General features: G+C 42.8%; 1 protein-coding gene and 1 pseudogene across 1 annotated transcript in view; both read right to left on the bottom strand.

Moving 5' to 3' along the window:
* LOC139163043 (ceramide synthase 4-like) overlaps window positions 1-3,031 on the bottom strand; it is a 38,255-nt gene extending 35,224 nt beyond the window's left edge. The window contains exon 1 of the mRNA XM_070743974.1: window positions 2,934-3,031. The gene's annotated coding sequence lies outside the window, so the exon portion shown is untranslated. The remainder of the gene's footprint in view (window positions 1-2,933) is intronic.
* Window positions 3,032-7,175: 4,144 nt separating this feature from the next.
* Window positions 7,176-8,364, bottom strand: LOC139156671 (vomeronasal type-2 receptor 26-like; annotated as a pseudogene).
* Between the last annotated feature and the right edge of the window lie 8,217 nt (window positions 8,365-16,581).

Here is a 16,581-nt window from a genome sequence, read left to right as displayed (position 1 = left end):
CCCTTTTATTCAAAAGATTGATCCACTCTTTCATCTTTTTGTTGCCATAGAGAATGGGGTGAGGCTAAATGTTGTCATATGTTGTAAGCCACGCTGAGTCCCCAGAGAGAGGTGGCATATAAGTCTAATCAATCAATCAAATAAATAAATGAGTCTCAGCTGACAAATGGGGGGGGGGGGGTTAAAGAAGGCAGTAGTGTTTTTTATCAAAGTTAATGGACCCAGTGATTAAGGGGTAGCTGGTGGCCAATGTCCTGCTAATTCAAAAAAGTAAGAAAATAACTTTTTAGAGAAGCAATTGTAGTAAGCAACCCACATCAAGTCTGTTTGTTTGTTTTTTGTTTGTTTGTTTGATTGATTTTTAAGCCACCCAACTCCTTCTGGACTCTGGAAGAAAGTAAATTATAATAGAGGTGAATGTAAATCCAGCACAGTTTTCTAAGTGGAAAAAGGGATCAGCAGAAAATAGAACATAATTGTTTAGAGGTAATTGATCAGACAAAAGTGAGGGAAGAGAGACCAGGATAGATGGAGTGCGGACTTTGTTCATAGATAGAAGTTCCAGGGTAATTGAAGGAGAATGGCAAAGTGCTTATGCATATAAAATAAATAAATAAGTAAATAAATAAGTAAGTAAAGTATTTATTTAACATCTTTACTATTTATATCCCTTTTTTCCTAATTATTTTATATAACCTTAATCTTACTCTCATATTTACCTTCTTACAAAATACCTTTTTAAAATTCTGTTTACTATCATTTATTATTCTTATACGTTTCAATTAACATGATAAGATAGATAAATGGATTATTAATAGTAATAAGATACAAATACCAACGATCAAAACAGTGAATTTTTGTTACAAAGTAAGATATACACTTTGAAATGTAATATCATATAACAAATACCCCTACCCTTTTGTTCTTATGTGCCCCCTTCTTTCCTCCCCCCATTTACCCCGTTATTTAATAAACTTTATTTTTTTATTAAAAAAAGTAAATGAGTAAATGAGTAAATGAGTAAATGAGTAAATGAGTAAATGAGTAAATGAGTAAATGAGTAAATGAGTAAATAAGTAAATAAGTAAATAAGTAAATAAGTAAATAAGTAAATAAATAAGTACGTAAGTATGTACATATATACATATACACATATACACATACATACATAATAGAAGGAGAACCTTGGAAAACAATATTAGCAGAAAGATTGCCAAGTAACTGGTCTGCCCAGACTTGTGAATTATATTCATTGAAAATGGCTTTGAGGGAATTAGGAACAGAAGGTAGGAATATATACACTGACTCGATACGCCTTTGGGATAGCACATTCGTTGGAAAAATATCAAAGGAAAGGAGGGTGCTGAATAGGAAAGGAAAGGGAGTGGCAAAAGGAGAATTGTGGTAGTTACTAAAATATTAGACTTAATAAAGCTACCACAAGTACTGGCTATAATACATGTAGAAGCACATGGGGGGGGGATTTGAAGCTTTTGGCAACAATTTAGCCAATGAAAAAGCCAAAGAAGCAGGGCTGATGGGTAAAGTTAGAGATAACAATTTCATCATGATACCTGAAATGGGGAAACAAGGGAAACCAACTTTTTCAGAAGAAGAAAAGATGAAGGAGGGAATGATGCAAAATGCAGAAGGGGAACAGATTTTACCAGATAGAAGAATAACTTTAAACAAAGCTGTAACAAGAAATCTTAATTAAAGGTGGCATGAAAGGACACATTGGGGGCACAAGCCTTAGTCTTTGGAGAGGGGCAGCATACAAATCTAATAAATAATAACAATAACAATAACAACAACTATTATTATTATTATTATTATTATTATTATTATTATTATTATTCCAAAAAAAGAATGTATGCAAAGGAATGCAGAGTTTTGTCTTAGAAATGGTTAGCAAATGTATGACTTGTTTAATAAAGGTAAATAAAAAAGCACAGAGAGAACAGCCAATGGGGTGGGGGAGAAATGAGCTTTGCGTCTGTTCCAAAGTAAACAGATTGATTATTTTGAGTTACCAAGAACAGGGAGAATGAAATATCTGTTGGTTCTGATAGATCATCTAACTGATTGGGTGGAGGCTTTTCATGTGTAAATGCAAATGCTACTACAACAGCCTGGATACTACTTGAGAACATAATACTGTACCTAGATATTATTCCTGAAATAATCACTCTACTAAACAAATAATTCCCTCAACACTGTCAGACTTTCTACTAAATCTGCACTTCTATTCTACTAGTTTTTCTCATCATCCCTTTCACCCATTTCCTCCCATGTTGACTGTATGACTGCAACTTGTTGCTTATATCCTAAGATTTTTTATTAATATTGCTTCTTCATTGCTTATTTGACCCCTATGACAATCATTGTTGTACCACATGATTCTTGACAAATGTATATCTTATTTTATGGACGCTGAGAGCATATGCACCAAGGCAAATTCCTTGTGTGTCCAATCACACTTGGCCAATAAAATTCTATTCTATTCTATTCTATTCTATTCTAGAGAAAGTGCAGAAGAGAGCAACTATTTTCTTAAGAAAATAGTTGCTCTCTTCTGCATTTTCTCTAGAGTTGCTTTCTACTTATGTTATGCTTATACAACAACATATATATACTTGTTCAACAAAAATAAATAAATAAAAATAAATAAAGTTAATAAATAAGTAATAAATAAGTAATAAATAAATAAACAGGTTGATAAGGGAACTGGAAACTAAAACATAAGAAGATAGGTGCAGGAAAAACAGAGAAGCAGGGAGAAGAGAGGAGCAGGGGGAAGAAGAGAGGAGAGCAAAAGAAGGAAGAAAATAAAAGAAAGAAAAAGAAGATAAAAGCAGAGAGAAGATAAAAGCAGAGAGAAGAATTCGGGCCCGAGTGCCCCGACGGATGTCCTCCAGGGTCCCCAGATATACCTGCCGCCTTTCTCAATCCCAACGCCAGACCTGTCGCCGTTGTTCTCGCCGTACTGGGACCGGCGCTTGATTCTCGGGCTGCTATTTTGTCGGCTCCGTTCGGGGAAATTCACTTGTATTATCGGGAGGTGTGGGGTGGGGGTGGTGGAGCTCAGTAGGGGAGGGGTTGTGCCGGCCAACCTCTGAACGTGGGCAGAGCGCCTATGAGCTTCGCAAAACGCGCGGGTGCTGCAACTAAAGGATTCTTTTGAAACGGCATTCGGACGCGCGCCGTTTCTGAGATCGTGCAGTAAGCGAAAAGAAGGAGGAAGGATTGAGGAGTATTGGAGAGATACTTCGGAGAGATACTTCTCCCGTGGGAATTCCACTCCTTGGTTTGTTCTTCATTATCTTTAAATTCAATCCTGGTTTTCACTGCGTTGTTTAACTTTTAGTTAGACTTGCAGATCCTATGCCTATTTGACTATGGGTGTGGTGATATCAGCATGATGCAGGTAATTGAAGTTTGGTCTTAAAATCAGCCTCACCTTTCTCTAATCCAGCTTCCCAGTTTATATTCAGCATAAAATACAGGGAGAAGCTGATGTTCTGTTCAAAGCCTGTGTTACATTGTGTGATTTTTGATCTGATAAAGAGGCTTTGCACATATGAAATGAGGTCTTCTGAGGTCCTCTTAGGGCATTCCAAAATCAACACTTCATGTGATCTTCATTCTGTCCCTCTGTCAGTACAGCCTAGAGTTCTGTTGGATATTTTTGGCAGCTGTAACACATGGCTCCTTCATCTTTGCTGTTCTCTTCAGGTCCTTTTAGTCTGGAAACAAAATTTGTTTATTTTTCTCAGAAAAGGGCCTCCTCCCCCCCAACCAGGCTAATCTATAAATTTAAAAAATTGCACACAGCTGGGAGGGGGGGTTCCTGAGCAAAATGAACAATTAAGCATTAATTTTCATTGACTTGTTTAATAAAGGTAAACAAAAAAGCACAGAGAGAACAGCCGATGGGGTGGGGGAGAAATTAGCTTTATATCTGTTCCAAACAAAACAAATTGATTATTTTGAGTTACCAAGAACAAGGAGGATGAAATCTCTGTTGATTCTGATAGATCATCTAACTGGTTGGATGGAGACTTTTCATGTGTAAATGCAAATGCTAGTACAACAGCCCGGATACTACTTGAGAACATAATACCTAGATATGGTCTTCCTGAAATAATAGACAGTGATCAGAAGAGATGACATGGAGCTGGGTCCAGGCGATTGTCAATGCTTCCTTCGGGAGGGGGTCCTTCCCGGCTCCTTATAAGGAGTCACTTGTGCGCCCCCTCCTCAAGAAGCCTTCCCTGGACCCAGCTGTGCTTAATAACTACCATCCAGTCTCCAACCTTCCCTTTATGGGGAAGGTTGTTGAGAGGGTGGTGGCACTCCAACTCCAGTGGTCCTTGGAAGAAGCCGAATATCTAGGCCCTCAACAGTCAGGATTCAGGCCCAGCTACAGCACGGAAAACGCTGCTGATGGATGATCTCTGGCGGGCCCAAGACAGGGGCATTTTGACCTCTCAGCGGCTTTCGATACCAACAACCATGGTATCCTTCTGCGCCGGCTGGAGGGGTTTTGAGTGGGAGGCACTGTTCTTCAATGGTTCTCCTCCTACCTTTCCGGTCGGTTGCAGTCGGTGTTAGTGAGGGGTCAGAGGTCGACCTCTACGTCTCTCCCTTGTGGGGTGCCTCAGGGGTCAGTCCTCTCCCCCCTGCTATTTAATGTCTACATGAAACCGCTGGGTGAGATCATCCAAGGGCATGGGGTGAAGCAGTGGAAGTGATGTGCCGGTGTCTGGAGGCTGTTGGGGTCTGGACTCAAACTCAACCCTGATAAAACGGAGTGGCTGTAGGTTTTGCCTCCCAAGGACAATTCCATCTGTCCGTCCATCACCCTGGAGGGGGGAAAATATTGACCCCCTCAGAGAGGGTCCACAACTTGGGCGTCCTCCTCAATCCACAGCTCACATTAGAGAAACACCTTTCAGCTGTGGCAAGGGGGGCATTTTCCAAGGTTTGCCTGGTGCACCACCCTATCTGGGCCGGGAGTCACTGCTCACAGTCACTCATGCTCTCATCACCTCGAGGTTTGACTACTGTAATGCTCTCTACATGGGGCTACCTTTGAAGAGTGTTCGGAAACTTCAGATCATGCAGCATGCAGCTGCGAGAGCAATCATGGGCTTCCCTAGGTATGCCCATGTTACTCCAACACTCCGCAGTCTGCATTGGTTGCCAATCAGTTTCTGGTCACAATTCAAAGTGTTGGTTATGACCTATAAAGCCCTTCATGGCACCGGACCAGGATATCTGCGAGACCGCCTTCTGCCACATGAATCCCAGCCGCTGGTTAGGTCTCACAGAGTTGGCCTTCTCCGGGTCCCGTTGACTAAACAATGTTGTCTGGCGGGATCCAGGGGAAGAGCCTTCTCTCTGGTTGTTCGATTTACAACAATCCATTTAGTGTTTGTTCGAAGTTACCATGGCACTGGAACAAAGTGACTTAAGACCCTTTTTTCATACTGATCACCGTTGAAGCACTTCCTGTGGTCAGGTGATCAAAATTCAGATTCTTGGTGACTGGTTCATATTGAGGACGGTTGCAATATCCCTCCTGGATAAGCAAAGTACACGAGGAATCCTGATTCCCTTAACCACGTTGTTACTAATTTAACACATGCAGTGATTCATTTCATAATGGTAGCAAAATGGGGCAAAACTCACTTAATAAATGTCTCGCTTAACAACATGGGCTCAATTGTGATCATAAATCGAGGATCATCTGTATTTCTTTATCCTTAACACCGACCTCACAGGATGACTTTCCCATCCTGAGGAACATCAGGAGAAAATTCCTACATTGCCTAAGTGGTGGGCTTTAAAAATTTCAGCAATGGATTCTCTGCCTGGTTGTAGGGTGGGCATGCTCACAGTCGCTCATGCCCTCATCACCTCGAGGCACGACTACTGTAACGGTCTCTACATGGGGCTACCTTTGAAAAGTGTTCGGAAACTTCAGATCGTACAGAATGCAGCTGTGAGAGCAATCATGGGCTTTCCCAAAAATGCCCATGTTACACCAACACTCCGTAGTCTGCATTGGTTGCCAATCAGTTTCCGGTCACAATTCAAAGTGTTGGTTATGACCTATAAAGCCCTTCATGGCACCGGACCAGATTATCTCAGGGACCGCCTTCTGTTGCACGAATCCCAGCAACCAGTTAGATCCGACAGAGTGGGTCTTCTCCAGGTCCCGTTGACCAAACAATGTCGCTTGGCATGGCCCAGGGGAAGAGCCTTCTCTCTGGTGGCCCCGGCCCTCTGGAACCAACTCCCCCCAGAGATTAGAATTGCCCCCACCATCCTTGCCTTTCATAAGCTGCTTAAAACCCACCTCTGCCGCCAGGCATGGGGGAATTGAGATTCTCTTTCCCCCTAGGCCTTTACAATTTTATGCATGGTATATCTGTATGTATGTTTGGTTTTATAATAAGGGTTTTAAACTGTTTTAGTATTGGATTATTATTATATGCTGTTTTATTGCTGTTGTCAGCCGCCCCAAGTCTGTGGAGAGCCATATCTGCCTCTCCCCAGCAACACCGGGATTGATATATTCCTTCCCCCTAGGCCATTATAAGTTATGCATGGTATGTTTGTGTGTATGTTTGGTTTTATAATAAGGGTTTTTAGTTGTTTTTTATTATTGGATTGTTCATGTTGTTTTATCATTGTTGTTAGCTGCCCCGAGTCTATGGAGAGGGGTGGCATACAAATCCAATAAATTATTATTATTATTATTATTATTATTATTATTATTATTATTATTAGTATTTATTGTGACGTCCTCAGCAGTTTGCCACCAGATTGGGAGAACTGGTCCAAACCAGGAGGAACCCACCTCTGATACCTTGGCAATTACTCATTGGACTACTGCAATGTTCTCCCCTTGGGGCTACCCTTGAAGACCCCTTGCAAACTACCACTGACCCAGAATGAAGTGATGCTTACAATAGTGTGAATTACTAAGTTCACCCAGGTTATACTTCTTATGCATGAGCTATACCAGCTCCCAGGTTCCTTCCAGGTACAGTTCAATGTGCTGCTTATCACCTTTAAACCACTATATGTCACAAAACTGGTTGATTTTCAGGTGTCTCCTGACCTACCTCAAAGACAAATCTAAATGAGTCCAGTCCTTACATTGGTTAAAGATTCTTGGTTCTTATTATGTTTTCTCTACAATTGAGATTGGGCCTCAATAGGATAATGTAGCATTTGGGAAAAAAAAATACAAGCCAAGAGACCAGTCCCAGAGGCTAAGATAGAAAAGATCTCTACTGCCACCATAGACTTTCCTTTGGTGCTCAGGTAGGTGGGGAGGAAAGTGATCCAAACACTGCAAAAGATCAGCATGCTAAAAGTAATGAATTTGGCTTCATTAAAGCTGTCAGGCAATTTCCTAGCTAGAAAGGCCACCATGAAAGAGACAAGCGCCAGAAAACCCAGATAGGTGAGGACAACATAAAACATCAAAGCTGAGCCTTCATTACATTCCAAGATGGCCTCTCCTACCAAGGAGTGGAAGTCAAAGTTGGGAAATGGAGGGGAGGTTGCCAGCCAGATGACACAAAGAAGTGCTTGGATCAAGGGACAGCCTAAGACAATAGAGATAGTCAGTGGTTTTCCTAAGAGTTTCCTTGTTCTGTTCCCTGGTTTGGTGGCCATAAAAGCCAGAACCACCATGACCGTTTTTGCCAAGACAGAGGAAACTGCAAGCGAAAAGAGAATGGCAAAGGCAGACTGTTGGAAGAGACAGGTGAGCTTCCCTGGTTGACCAATGAAGATGAAGGAGCAGAGGAAGCAGAACAAGAGGGAGGCTAGGAGGATGTAGGTGAGATCTCGGTTGTTGGCCTTCACAATTGGTGTGTCATGGTGTTTATAGAAAATCAGCAGGACTGCAGAAGTGATCCCAGAAAGGAAAAAAGCAAGGGAAACCAAAACATATCCCAGGGTGTCTTGATAAGCAAGGAAATGCATCTTCTTGACAATGCATTGGTGTTTGTCTTTGTTGGGGTATTGGTCTTCTGGGCAGGGTTCACAGTTAGCTGCATCTGAAATCAAAAGTCTTTGTTTAAGATTTCTTGAGCAATTACCATGCACATTATCCTTCCCGCAGAGACAATATGACTGTTCTCTTTCTGTTGTGGCCAACCCACAAAAGGAGTGATGAAAACACCCACTGTACAATTTATGTGGCATAAAAAGAGGAATAATCACCCTTTGTTCATGATAATCCTTGGGGTAGGTAGGAGTAGAGATGTGGATTTGTTCAGCCTCAGCTTCTCGGTCATTTTGCTGGAGGAAAGTCTCTCTCCAGTTATTGGGAATTTCCATAATTACCAAGACTTTTAATCTGAGACTACCAATTGTTACACACACACACACACACACACACACACACACACACACACTATTTTGGAACCCCCATAACATTGATAGCTCTGTTACTGAGGAATGCTGCTGTACATTATCTGTTGATTATCCCAGCCTTGAACTTTCTGCTTTGCACTTCAAATCTCCTCAGTGGTTTCTTGTTGTAATCACAGGTTTTTAGGCACTGAACTTTGGGATAGAATATTGCTGAAGGGTGATGTTTTAGCCTAGTGGGTGCTGTATAAACCTTATTCTTCCTCTATGGAAAGGCAGCAAAGTCCAGGCTGAGTAAGCAAGCTGCAGAATCCATGACCACGTGGAAAATAATTAACTTGATATACAGCATGAAGATAACGTACAGCTAACTTCCATATAAGGAAATACAGTGATACCTTGTCTTACAAAAAGTTTGTAAGATGAAACAATGTTTCCCATAGGAATCAATGGAAAAGCGATTAATTCGTGCAAGCCCAAAATTCACCCCTTTTGCCAGCCAAAGCATCCGTTTTGCGCTGCTGGGATTCACCTGAGGCTCCCCTCCATGGGAAATCCCACCTCTGGATTCCCCTGCAGCATCGCAAAAATGAGCACTTCGCTGGCAACGGAAGTCCGGAGGTGGGGTTTCCCAGTGAAGGGAGCATCAGTGAAATCGCAGCATCGCAAAAACATCGAAGTCCTCGAAACCCTACCTCCGGACCTCTGTGTTTTTGCAATGCTGTGATTTCACTGAGGCTCCCCTCACTGGGAAACCCCACCTCCGGATTTCCGTCGCCATCAAAGCGCCTGTTTTTGCACTGCTGGGATTCCCCTGCTGGGATTCCCCTGCAGCATCACACAGCATCGCAAAAACACGGAAGTCCGGAGGTGGGGTTTCCCATGGAGGGGAGCTTCAGGGGAATCCCAGCAGCTCAAAAACAGGTGCTTTGCTGGCAACGGAAATCTGGAGATGGGGCATCCCAGCAGTGGAGGTGGGTTTGTAAGGTGAAAATAGTTTGTAAGAAGAGGCAAAAAATCTTAAACCCTGGGTTTGTATCTCGAAAAGTTTGTATGACAATGCGTTTGTAAGACGAGGTATCACTGTATATGCCTTACTCTCATTCCTTTGCTAATCACCAATAAACACAATCCAGGAAAAGGCAATGAATGGAGCTTCCATTAATTATCTATAGGGAAGTCACGAGGAGGTTGCCTTATACAGCGCATGAGTGAATGGTAGTTGGGGGATGGCATAATGTATGTGGCGTTCGCGGATTGGTTATTCTGTACCACATGTCAGGAAAAGTAAAATACAATAAAAGGAGAGATCTCAATACAATCAAGCTCGTCTTATTGAGAAAACTTTCTCCGTTGCTTCATTTTGATGTGGCAATTATGGCATCCTGTGCCTTCCTAGAGGTCGGCCCACTGGAGAAGGGCAGTTTCCCTTCGGTTTCTTGCAGGGATAGATTCACAGATCAAGGAAGACACAGACATATATTGAAGGGTCATTTCTGAGCTTGGTTGTTTCCTTAAAGATGTTTCAGTACCCAAAGTAGGTAACATTAACAGGGACAGAAGGAAATGGAGTTTGTGGAGAGGTGGAGGAGGTGATGGTGGTTGTGATGGTGGTGGTGGTGGAGGAGGAGGAGGAGGAGGAGGAGGAGGAAGAGGAGGAGGAGAACTGTGTAGTCCTTGGTGCTCTCTGAGCTTGGTGGTTTTCTTGCAGATATTTCCTTACCCAAAGTAGACAATGTTATTACTTAATTTGGATAATGAGATATCTGCAAGAAAATAACCAAACTAAGGGAGCACAAGAGATCCCTCATTTCAACCATGCGCTACGAATATTCTCATGTATTGATAGATATAGATTCAGTGATAGGACTATTTCCTTGAAGACTGATAGTGCTGACAAGAGAGGCACACCCTAAATAATAAAACTGAAAACCTGAACCACACACCTCACACACCGATCAGTTTCCGGTCACAATTCAAAGTGTTGATTATGACCTATAAAGCCCTTCATGGCACCGGACCAGATTATCTCAGGGACCGCCTTCTGATGCACGAATCCCAGTGACCAGTTAGGTCCCACAGAGTGGGTCTTCTCCGGGTCCCGTCAACTAAACAATGCCGCTTGGCGGGACCCAGGGGAAGAGCCTTCTCTGTGGCGGCCCCGGCCCTCTGGAACCAACTCCCCCCAAAGATTAGAATTGCCCCCACCCTCCTTGCCTTTCATAAGCTACTTAAAACCCACCTCTGCTGCGAGGCATGGGGGAATTGAGATACTCTTTCCCCCTAGGCCTTTACAATTTTATGCATGGTATGTCTGAATGTATGTTTGGTTTTTACTTTAATGGGTTTTTAATTGTTTTTACTATTGGATTATTGTGTATACTGTTCTATTATTGTTGTTTGCCGCCCCGAGTCTCCAGAGAGGGGCGGCATACAAATCCAGTAAATCAAATTAATCAAATCAAATCAAATCACTCCTTCAGGAAAAGTTTGGAAGTTGGTTTTTCCAACTGGATGTTACAATAGGAGTGAAAATGGAAGTTGGATAAATTCTACCCTGAAGCTATCCTGAATGAAATTCCTTAGGATTGGAGGAAAATGCCTGTAGGGCCAGGACAGTTCCATAAACTGAAGGGTTCTGCTGAAAAGTATGAATTTATTTGTCTGTCTGTCTGTCTGTCTGTCTGTCTGTCTGTCTGTCTGTCTGTCTGTCTGTCTATCTATCTATCTATCTATCTATCTATCTATCTATCTATCTATCTATCTATTTATTGGATTTGTATGCCGCCCCTCTCCGCAGTCTCAGGGCGGCTAACAACATCAATAAAACAGCATATAATAATAATCCAATACTAAAACAGTTAAAAACCCTTATTATACATACATACAGACATACCATGCATAAAATTGTAAAGGCCTAGGGGGAAAGAGCATCTCAATTCCCCCATGCCTGGCGGCAGAGGTGGGTTTTAAGCAGCTTACGAAAGGCAAGGAGGGTGGGGGCAATTCTAATCTCTGGGGTGAGTTGGTTCCAGAGAGCTGGGGCCACCACAGAGAAGGCTCTTCCCCTGGGTCCCGCCAAGTGAAATTATTTAGTTGACGAGACCTGGAGAAGATCCACTCTGTGGGACCTAACTGGTCGCTGGGATTCGTGCAGCAGAAGGCGGTCGCTGAGATATGTCAGTATATGTCAATCTATAAAAATGACAACAGTAACAAAAAATGACTTAATTAATTTCTTCTTTCATCCTGGAAGATTAACATTGGAAGTCTTGTGTACCTGTCTGATTAGAAATGGTCCCTTCTGGACAAGTGTCACACTGGTAGCAGCAAACCGGCTTGCCCTCTGGAACTCTTTTCTTCTCCCCTGCATGGCACCTTTTCATGCCACACCTGGCAAAGGGGATGCTCTGAAAGTGGAAAGAGAAATAAGCAATGAACATGCTTCATTAATTTGTTTCCAAATTGAGGAGTCCTTGGTGCTCCAAATTATCCAAATTATGTAATATTAACAGTGCTAGATATCACTGAGTTTGCATCACTATTATTTATTGGATTTGTATGCCACCCCTCTCCGGAGACTCGGGGCGGCTAACATCAATAATAAGACAGCATACAATAATAAACCAATACTAAAAACAATTAAAAACCCACTAATATATAAAACCAAACATACATACAGACATACCATGCATAAAATTGTAAAGGCCTAGGGGGAAAGAGTATCCCAATTCCCCCATGCCTGGTGGCAGAGGTGGGTTTTAAGTAGCTTACGAAAGGCAAGGAGAGTGGTGGCAATTCTAATCTTTGGGGGGAGTTGGTTCCAGAGAGCCGGGGCCACTACAGAGAAGGCTCTTCTCCTGGGTCCCGCCAAGCAGCATTGTTTAGTTGATGGGACCCAGAGAAGACCCACTCTGTGGGACTTAACTGGTCGCTGGGATTCGTGCAGCAGAAGGCGGTCCCTGAGATAATCTGGTGCAGTGCCATGAAGGGCTTTAAAGGTGATAACCAACACTTTGAATTGTGACCGGAAACTGATCGGCAACCAATGCAGACTGCGGAGTGTTGGTGTAACATGGGCATATTTGGGAAAGCCCATGATTGCTCTCGCAGCTGCATTCTGCATGATCTGAAGTTTCCGAACACTTTTCAAAGGTAGCCCCATGTAGAGAGTGTTACAGTAGTCAAGCCTCGAGATGATGAGGGCATGAGTGACTGTGAGCAGTGACACCCGATCCAAATAGGTTCGCAACTGGTGCACCAGGCGAACCTGGGCGAACGCCCCCCTCGCCACAGCTGAAAGATGTTTCTCTAATGTGAGCTGTGGATCGAGGAGGATGCCCAAGTTGCGAACCCTCTCTGAGGGGGTCAATGATTCTCCCCCCAGGGTAATGGACGGACAGATGGAATTGTCCTTGGGAGGCAAGACCCGCAGCCACTCCGTCTTGTCTGGGTTGAGCTTGAGTTTGTTGACACCCATCCAGGCCCCAACAGCCTCCAGGCACTGGCACATCACTTCCACTGCTTTGTTGACTGGGCATGGGGTGGAGATGTATAACTGGGTATCATCGGCATATTGATGATACCTCACCCCATGCCCTTGGATGATCTCACCCAGCAGTTTCATGTAGATATTAAATAGCATGGGGGAGAGGACCGACCTCTGAGGCACCCCACAAGGGAGAGACCTAGAGGTCGACCTCTGACCCCCCACTAACACCGACTGCGACTGACCAGAGAGGAAGGAGGAGAACCACTGAAGAACCGTGCCTCCCACTCCCAACCCCTCCAACCGGCGCAGAAGGATACCATGGTCGATGGTATCGAAAGCCGCTGAGAGGTCAAGAAGCACCAGGACAGAGGACAAGCCCCTGTCCCGGGCCTGCCAGAGATCATCCATCAGCACAACCAAAGCGGTTTCCGTGCTGTAGCCGGGTCTGAATCCAGACTGCTGAGGGCCTAGATAATCGACTTCTTCCAAGGACCGCTGGAGTTGAAGCGCCACCACCTTCTCATCAACCTTCCCCATAAATGGAACGTTAGCAAGAAAACAAGCAACCCTAGAAAGTACCAACGACCCTTCATGTCAACCCTGAGCTACAAATATTCTCCTTTATTGGTTTCCAAATTCCAATTCCATTCCATATTCCTATGTCTATGTTCTTCACATGAAATGGTTTTATTTACGTACTTACTTACCTTCTTACCTACTTACTTACTTATTTGACTTCTATGCCGCCCTTCTTGAAGCGAATCAGGGCGGCATACAACATTGTAAATGTAGACAATATATTTGAAGAAATCTAATTATTTTTTAAAAGGACATATACAAAATTAATAAGGATTCTAAAAAACCCATATATAGTCATCCACATTAGCCAATTCAATCATTCGCAACATCGGCCAGAGACAATCTCGTCTCTCACGATCCCCAAGCCCGCTGGCAGAGGTAGGTCTTCAGAACTTAACAAAAGATCAGGAGGGAGGGGGTGGTACATATCCTTGGAGGGAGTTCATTCCAGAAGGCCGGGGCTGCCACAGAGAAGACTCTTCCTTAGGCCCCGCCAGATGACATTATCTGGCTGATGGGACTTGGAGAAGGCCAACTCTGTGGGATCTAAGCAGCTGGTGGGGTGCATGAGGCAGAATATGGTCCCTTAAATAGTCTGGTCCTAAGCCATGTATAGGTCATAACCAGCTTTTTGAATTGTGCCCAGAGACCAATTGGTCAGCTCACAGAGTGTTGTTAAAATGTGGGTAAATCTTGGGAGCCCCACAATAGCTTGCATGGTTGCATTTTACACAATTTGCAGTCTCCGAACACTCTTCAAAGGTAACCCCATGTAGAGAGCATTGCAGTAATCAAACCTCGAGGTGTATATGGGCATAAGTGACTGAGAAGTAACTCCCTATTCAAATAGGGACAAAGCTGTATGCCAGAAACCAGTAACAGCTCGTGGTGGTTAAGGCCAGTGGCTTATCCCACCAATGGATTCTGGAGATTGGAAGTGGGACCTACAAAAGAAATAGAATAGAATTTTATTGGCCAAGTGTGATTGGACACACAAGGAAATTGTCTTGGTGCATATGCTCTCAGCGTACATAAAATAAATTATACATTTGTCAAGAATCATGTGGTACAACACTTAATGATTGTCATAGGGGTCAAATAAGCAATGAAGAAGCAATATTAATAAAAATCTTAGGATATAAGCAACAAGTTACAGTCATACAGTCAATATGGGAGGAAATGGGTGATAGGAATGATGAGAAAAACTAGAAGAATAGAAGTGAATAGAAGAATAGAATAGAAGAAATATTGTGACATTGAGCTACAGCATTTCTGAAGCAAAGAGTCATGAGGATCCAACTAAATGGGAATGGTCTAGAGGGAACTCTGTTGCATCTTGATTGTAGAATAACAGTGGTGAAAGGCAGGAAACCCTACAGCACAGTGATGGCGAACCTATGGCACAGGTGCCACAGATGGCACGCGGAGTCATATCTGCTGGCACGTAAGCCGTTGCCCTAGCTCAGCTCCAATGTCCATGTGTGTGCTGGCCAGCTGATTTTTGTCTCACACAGAGGCTCTGGGAGGGCATTTTTGGCTTCCAGAAAGCTTCCGGAGGGATGGGGGAGGGCATTTTTATCCTCCTCCAGCTCCAGGAAAACATTTGGAGCCTGGGGAGTGCAAGACACTAGCCTACTGGGCTCATCAGGAGTTGGGAAATAGGCCATTTCCAGCCTTCAGAGGGGCTCTGGGAGGGCAGGGGAAACTATTTTTACTGTCCCCAGGCATTGAATTATGGGTGTTGGCACTCATAGATGCACGATAGTGCATGCCCACACTCTTTTGGCACCCAGGAAAAAAAGGTTTGTCATCACTGCTATAGTATTTCACACAAATGGTTATCCAAACTCTTCTAAAAAACCTCCAGTGTTGGAACTTTCACAACTTTTGGAAGCAGGTGGTTCCACTGATTAATTGTTCTAATTATCAGGAAATTTCTTCTTAGTTTTTGGTTGCTTCTCTCCTTGATTACTTTCCATCCGTTGCTTCTTGTCTTACCATCAAGTGTTTTGAAGAATAGCTTGACTGCCTCTTCTTTGGGGCAACATATCTTGTGACCCTATTTGGACCGGGAGTCACTGCTCACAGTCACTCATGCCCTCATCACCTCGAGGCTCGACTACTGTGACACTCTCTATATGGGGCAACCTTTGAAAAGTGTTAAGAAACTTCAGATCGTGCAGAATGCAGCTGCGAGAGCAATCATTGGCTTTCCCAAATATGCCCATGTTACGCCAACACTCCACCGTCTGCATTGGTTGCCGACCAGTTTCCGGTCACAATTCAAAGTGTTGGTTATGACCTATAAAGCCCTTCAGGGCACCGGACCAGATTATCTCAGGGACCACCTTCTGCTGCACGAATCCCAGCGACCAGTTAGGTCCCACAGAGTGGGTCTTCTCCGGGTCCCGTCAACTAAACAATGCCGCTTGGCGAGACCCAGGGGAAGAGCCTTCTCTGTAGCGGCCCCGGCCCTCTGGAACCAACTCCCCCCAAAGATTAGAATTGCCCCCACCCTCCTTGCCTTTCGTAAGCTACTTAAAACCCACCTCTGCTGCCAGGCATGGGGGAATTAAGATTCCCTTTCCCCCTAGGCCTTTACAATTTTATGCATGGTATGTTTGTATGTATGTTTGGTTTTTTTATATTAGGGGTTTTTAATCTTTTTTAGTATTGGATTATTATTGTACGCTGTTTTATGATTGCTGCTAGCCGCCCAAAGTCTTCGGAGAGGGGCGGCATATAAATCCAATAAATAAAATAAAATAAAATAAAATAAAATAAAATAAAATAAAATAAAATAAAATAAAATAAAATAAAATAAAATAAAATAAAATAAAATAAAATAAAATAAAATAAAATAAAATAAAATAAAATAAAATAAAATAAAATAAAATAAAATAAAATAAAATAAAATAAAATAAAATAAAATAAAATAAAATAAAATAAAATAAAATAAAATAAAATAAAATAAAATAAAATAAAATAAAATAAAATAAAATAAAATAAAATAAAATAAAATAAAATAAAATAAATAACTGTGACCTGGGTTTCAAGCAGACATTCTTCCCAATCCCAAACATTTCTGACTTGACAGATATCGGACCTCAAAT

Source organism: Erythrolamprus reginae, chromosome 1 (genome assembly GCF_031021105.1).
Source record: "Erythrolamprus reginae isolate rEryReg1 chromosome 1, rEryReg1.hap1, whole genome shotgun sequence".
Taxonomy (NCBI): Eukaryota; Metazoa; Chordata; class Lepidosauria; order Squamata; family Dipsadidae; genus Erythrolamprus; species Erythrolamprus reginae.
This window is presented reverse-complemented; position numbering and strand designations above follow the sequence as displayed.